This window comes from Mirounga leonina, unplaced genomic scaffold (genome assembly GCF_011800145.1).
Source record: "Mirounga leonina isolate KUSES-001 unplaced genomic scaffold, KU_Mleo_1.0 Mir_129, whole genome shotgun sequence".
In the NCBI taxonomy this organism is placed as follows: domain Eukaryota; kingdom Metazoa; phylum Chordata; class Mammalia; order Carnivora; family Phocidae; genus Mirounga; species Mirounga leonina.
The window spans coordinates 28962153-28968152 of NW_023270323.1; the positions used below are offsets into that span (position 1 = coordinate 28962153).

Sequence of the window (6000 nt, forward strand, 5' to 3'; positions counted from 1 at the left end):
AGATCTTCCCATAAATCACAAGGTTAGGACTTAAAGTACACCTTATCTCAAAATGCTTTATTTAGTTTTAAACAAATAAAAGCTAAGGCTTTCTTAGCAGACTCATACATGGACAGGGAAATAAAAATATGTTTCAATTGAATTTTTTTATTAAAAAGACGTTTCTGGCTCAAATTCATTTGTAGCAAAAATTTTTACCTCAAATTTCACACATGCAATTATGATAGCTCAAATCTACATATTTTGTTGTTTTGTTTACATCATTTTTTTATTTCATTAATTTAGCAGATAATCAGGTAGGTTCTATTTGCTTGTTTATTTGTTTGTTTGGCATCACAGCTGAATTTTCTTTGCACATTGAAATAGGCTTTTCTCATTATTTCTATTATTATTATAAAAATGTACAAAACAAATTTTTCTTTGATAATCCATTTATCAAAGTTAGAATAGCTGAACTATACATGAAAACACATTTATGTTCCATATGAAGATTTTGGAATTACTAGGGAGTAATTATTAAGGAGCAGGAAATACAGTTCTGCTTGAGCACTGATTCCCCCCCTAGTTTCCACTCAGATATGCAATTTCAAGTACATCAATATAGAGGACTTCTTTTCTGGTAAAATGAAAACCAAAGATAGTCTATGATTAAATTAATAATTCAACTTATTATGTGACAAAAATCATTCAAAGCCCATGGGCAATTTATGACTTGTTTTTGTCAACAACAGGTGTGTGGGTAGGATGAGACATTAAATGTAACTTCCCTCTATTCCCTGGCCACAGCTCTCAGTCCATGGGCATAAACTTGTCACACTTTTTAGTACCTCAGCTGGAATTTTTTTCAGTGAGGACATTCTTGCCAGCGTATTCACAATGAAATAGGATGTGTTTGACTGAATCGAATTGGACATGCATTAGTGTAAGTTTGTAGATTGTAGAGTGACTGGGTTGACAAGAGAATGCTACTGGTAACCACGTCTCGTCCAAAATAATTTGAATTATATTGAATGTGTCAGGTAAATCAAATCATTACCTCTTGAGAATAAGAAAATGCATACAGTTGAGTTCATAGTTTCTTCTGATTGATTAAACCAAGGGAAATATTCAAGAGCAGCCTGGATGATATGAAAGTAATTGAGCAATTCGCTAAGAATCATTCTAAATACTCTAGAGATTCCTATCCATGTTGAATAGATGTCCACTTTTTTTATTCCGTGAGAGAAAACATTGCACACATATATGCCATTTCCCTAAGTGAATCCTTTATATTTCTCTCCATTTGCTCCCTAACCTAAGGTAGAACTAATAGAATTGTTAAAGAGCTGGGTAGGAATACTGGAAATTAAGTTTTCCTTCACTCTAGACTCAGCAGCTGCTGATACTGGTATATGTTGATATTCTATCATGGTATCTAGTCACAAGTGTTCAGTAAATGTGAACTGCCTTCCCACATCAGAAAAATACTGGTTTTATAACATGTGATTTCAAGCTTCTCATGCAACATCTTTCAACTTTACTTGATTCCGTGTATGAGTCTTCCATTAATATATTGAAAACATATTGAACAATCACTGAGTTGTATTCCTCAGGGAGAACAATTTCTAGCTTGCATAACCTCAGTTTACTTGAATGATATTTCTCTGACGAGCTAGGTATAGGAAATGACTGTACACTTTTAAAGTGATATACTTAAAAAATATTTGCTCCAGTTGTCTTTGACTTGTTAGTCTGTTCAGACTGCAAAGTGTGCTTTTTGATGTATAAATACCTTAAATGCCATGAAAGAATAATTTTCATCCAGCTGTTCAAGGCACAGTTATCATATAAAATAAACATTTGTATTCGGAGCAGACATTTTGGTTGCTACTTTTTCCAAGTTCTCAGGATACACATACTGTAAAAGCTTAGCAAACATAAAAAAAAAAAAAAAATCAAAACAAGAAGAGATTTTTCTTCGTATCTGACCATTCCAGACAAACTAAGTCTCCATTTTCACAAAAATTGTTAACTTCAAGTAGCTCTTAAGATGTCTTATATTTAATGTCACAATTGCTGCATATTTACCAAGTACCAACATTATGGAAAATGGGCTGTAGTAGTTACTTTTTAATATTTGAATATTTTTAAGCACTAAATTGAAGCAAATTATTTGTGCTGTATTGTTTTTTATATAAAATTTCAGCAGATTTTAACTTCAGTATCAATCTTTTTTTAAGGAGGGTTTTTTGAGAAATGCATTTCTTTCGTAATAGATTCATTTATTTTGGCATTTTCCGATTTATTTTCTGTGACATCAACACAGTGTGTTGTTGACTAAAAAAAAAAGCCAACCTAAAATAGATTAATACATGTTTTATTCAGTGTCTTAATGAGGACTATAGCCCAGGAGACAGTACTTTAAATTGCTCTGAAGAACTCCTCCAAAGCATGTCAGTTTACAGAGGATTATATGCAAAAAGGGAAAAGGGTATCCATCCTTGCAAGCAGTTCTCCATTGTATAGTGTGCGTCCCAAGGTACAATTCGTTTGGTTGCAGAAGTTAAGGTTTACTGATTTCCACGTAGGCGTGTGAAAGAGCCTTATGTCGTCTTAATACATTCTGTTTCTATCATATCGTATTATTCAAAAAATTACTGGCCTGCATCTGCTTAATTGGTTTTCCGGTTCTTCTTGTTTTTGGTTTCTCATTGAGGTCACTTGAGATGGTCACAGAAGGTTGACATCAGTCATCTATTGCAGTTTTAGTGCACAGTCTGAACTGTCCAGATTCAAAATGATATTTTAAAGTACAAGAAAAACTAGCAATTTTTTTCAAGATGAGAATCTTTCATTAAGCTAGGAACTGAAATTGATTAGGTAACCCTAGCTGATTGGTCTATAAAAGTAAATAATGATTTTGTGCTGAAGATAGTGATTAAATGATAAATTTATGGATGTTTATACAGTATTTAAAACACTTTCTCAGTCATTATATTATTATGAAGTCTAGCACCTTGTTCTTGCGAGAAGTTGTCTAAATTCAAATGGTACTTTTTTACATGTAATTTAATAGTAAAGTCAAAATATAAAGTTTTGGGGCACCTGGCTGGTTCAGTTGATGGAATATGTGATTCTTGATCTCAGGGTTGTGAGTTTGAGCCCCATGTTGGGTGTAGAGATTACTTAAAAAACAAAACAAAACAAAACAAAACCCCAAATATGAAGTTTTAAGAAAAGTTTTAAGAATACTAAAATTAGTTGGACTTTAGGGTCCTTGTAAAATGCAGCAAATAGTACTGAGGTTGACAGGAAAGCATTGTAAAATTGTGAGGATTTTCATGGTCAAGAAAAATAAAAACATCTGAAAGGGGAAAAAATGAGGGAAAAAAGTAATTTACAGGAAGATAAATGCTGTCTGTGGAGGAAGGGAAAATGATAGGAAAATACAATGGAAATATGTTAATTATGTAGAAAACTCTTAACAAATAGGTTGCAAAGTGGATAAAATGATGAAAATGCAAACCATGAATTTTTTAAATTATTAAACTTAGAAAAGGGATACTGAGTGAGTTCCTCCAGCTTCCTAGTGACCTTGTGTGCTTTATGCAATACATTCTTTCAAAAAGTTGAATTACACATGATAATCTTTCCTTTTTAAAAAAGTATTTAGATTATTTACATAACAACATTTCTGTTGTTCTTCTGTTTTATTTATCTAAAATATCTATTGGATAGTTAGGTGGACAGATGGATGAATGGATAGATAGAGATCAACACATAGTATGAAAATTAAAATTCTATTAAAAGGGAATATTTTTTAAGTTTCGTTATCCACTCACAAAACAGTGTGCATTACCATATTTTTCTATAAACATATTCTTAAAGTTTTTATTTTAAAATAATTCTGCCCTAGGCATACTCTATCAAATGCTGAAATTTAAAGGTTTTTAAATATATACAAATGTATATTTTATCCCAAGAAAGAATAAGCTCATTCTAACCAAAAACAAACAAACAAACAAAACCCTAAATTACTAATATTTTAATATGCAAAGGTACAGAATTCCAATTCTGAGGTAAAATAAACCAACTTCGTTTTGAATTAATCTTAGGCTCTTGGATTCTGTCTTCAGAGGGTTTGGTTGACATGATATGAGTTGCAAAATGCAGCAAACATTTTGGAGGGGATGTCCCAACCTGTCCCAGAGTATCAGAAATATCACTAAGATTGCTTCTCGGCCTTTTGGCTAAGATCAAGTGTAGAAATATCATTAAGAAAGATGCCCCTATATTTTGATGGTTTTTATTTCTTGGTTCTTGCAAAGGTGTCTGGGGTACATGATAATCCCATTCCATCAAATATTTTCAGTTTGATGCCATTCATGTAGTCAACCAGCATGGTGCATCTTAGGATATTGAGATGATCAGGGTTCCCTGAGGACTGAATCATGCTGTAGAGCAGGAAATTTAAGAGAATGCTGAAACAAGATGGTGAAAGTACATTGTCGCTCTTGACAAGGTGGCAACAAATGTTTTCTGTGGTTTCTGTGTATTGAGATGTTAAAAAAGTTGATTGTCACGATTAGACCATTCCTAAACAATGGTGAAGATATTTTTTGATTTTCATCAGTGGAGAGACCATATTGGCTGTATTTGTAATCACCACCTGATTAAATGCATAGTTTGGCAAAATTAGTTTGTCTTCTACTCGGACTAAACAAGTCATTTAAAGGTCATAACCTCCACTCGTTATTCCTCCATATTTTTTATGGTGGCACTAATTTCTTCATTCCCCCACAGATACCATAAAGATTTGTGCTTATTCTTTTGGTAGGATGGAGATACTTTAATTTGGCCATTACTATAGTTTTACAGATTTTACTTCATGGGCCTCAGAGACAGAGGTTTCTTCCAGGTGCAAGGTAAATCTTCCAACTATATACCAATGACCTGGTGAAAGAATCAAAAGCTAGGATGAAGAAGGCATCACTATGCCAATTGTAATATGGGCTCAGAACAACATCTCATTCATTACCTTACCCCCATAATGTCCACTCAGATCAGTGTTTCTTAGTGGTATTTGGAATCCACAGGGATTAATACTAGCCCAGACACAGTATTCAATAACCAGTGAAAGATCTGGGCATTTACCCCTCCCCCCTGCCCTTTTATTTAGAAATGGTCAGAAATATAGAGTATAGAGAAGCTAAAAGGCAGAGGTACAGTGTTAATAGATGTTGTTATTGCACAATACTTCTTTAAAGGCAATCACCTTTCTCTTCATTTAAGGGACTATGGGGTAAATACAGATCTTCCTGGATTTATGATCAATCTAAGTCAAAGATGCATTTAATACACCCAACCTGCCAAACATCAGAGTTTAGCTTAGCCTACCTTAAGTGTGCTCAGAAATCAACATTAGCCTACAGTTGGGCAAAATCATCTAACACAAAACCTATTTTATAATAAAGTGTTAAATAACTCATGTGATTTATTGACTACTGTACTAATAGTGACAATCAGGAGGTTGCCCAGGCACAGAATGGTTTTAAGTGCTGTTGTTTACCCTCGTGACTTCGTGGCTGACGGGGCTGCGGCTTGCTGCCCAGCTTCATGAAAGAGTATCATACTACAAATCACTAGCCCAGGTAAAGATCACAATTCTAAGTAAGGTTTCTATTGAATGTGTCTCACATTTGCAACATTATAAAGTCAAAAACAATTGTAAGTTGGACCATCTTAAGTCAGGGACCATGTTTAAACTAACTCAGGTTTGGGAACTGGTAAGATCCCATGACTAAATTTTGATTTGTAATTCTCAGACCTTCATGTCTTTCTTTCTTTCTTTCTTTTTCTTTCTTTCTTTCTTTTTCTTTCTTTCTTTCTCTTTCTTCCTTCCTTCCTTCCTTCCTTCCTTCCTTCCTTCCTTCCTTCCTTCCTTCCTTCCTTCCTTCCTTCCTTCCTTCCTTTCTTTCTTTCTTTCTTTCTTTCTTTCTTTCTTTCTTTCTTTCTTTCTTT

At 33.6% G+C, this 6000-nt stretch overlaps 1 protein-coding gene and 1 pseudogene across 6 annotated transcripts in view; both read left to right on the forward strand.

Moving 5' to 3' along the window:
- Positions 1–6000, forward strand: part of EPHA5 (EPH receptor A5) — a 341721-nt gene that overhangs the window by 181201 nt on the left and 154520 nt on the right. The gene's annotated exons all lie outside the window — the stretch shown is intronic.
- On the forward strand, positions 4210–4347 carry LOC118010977 (annotated as a pseudogene).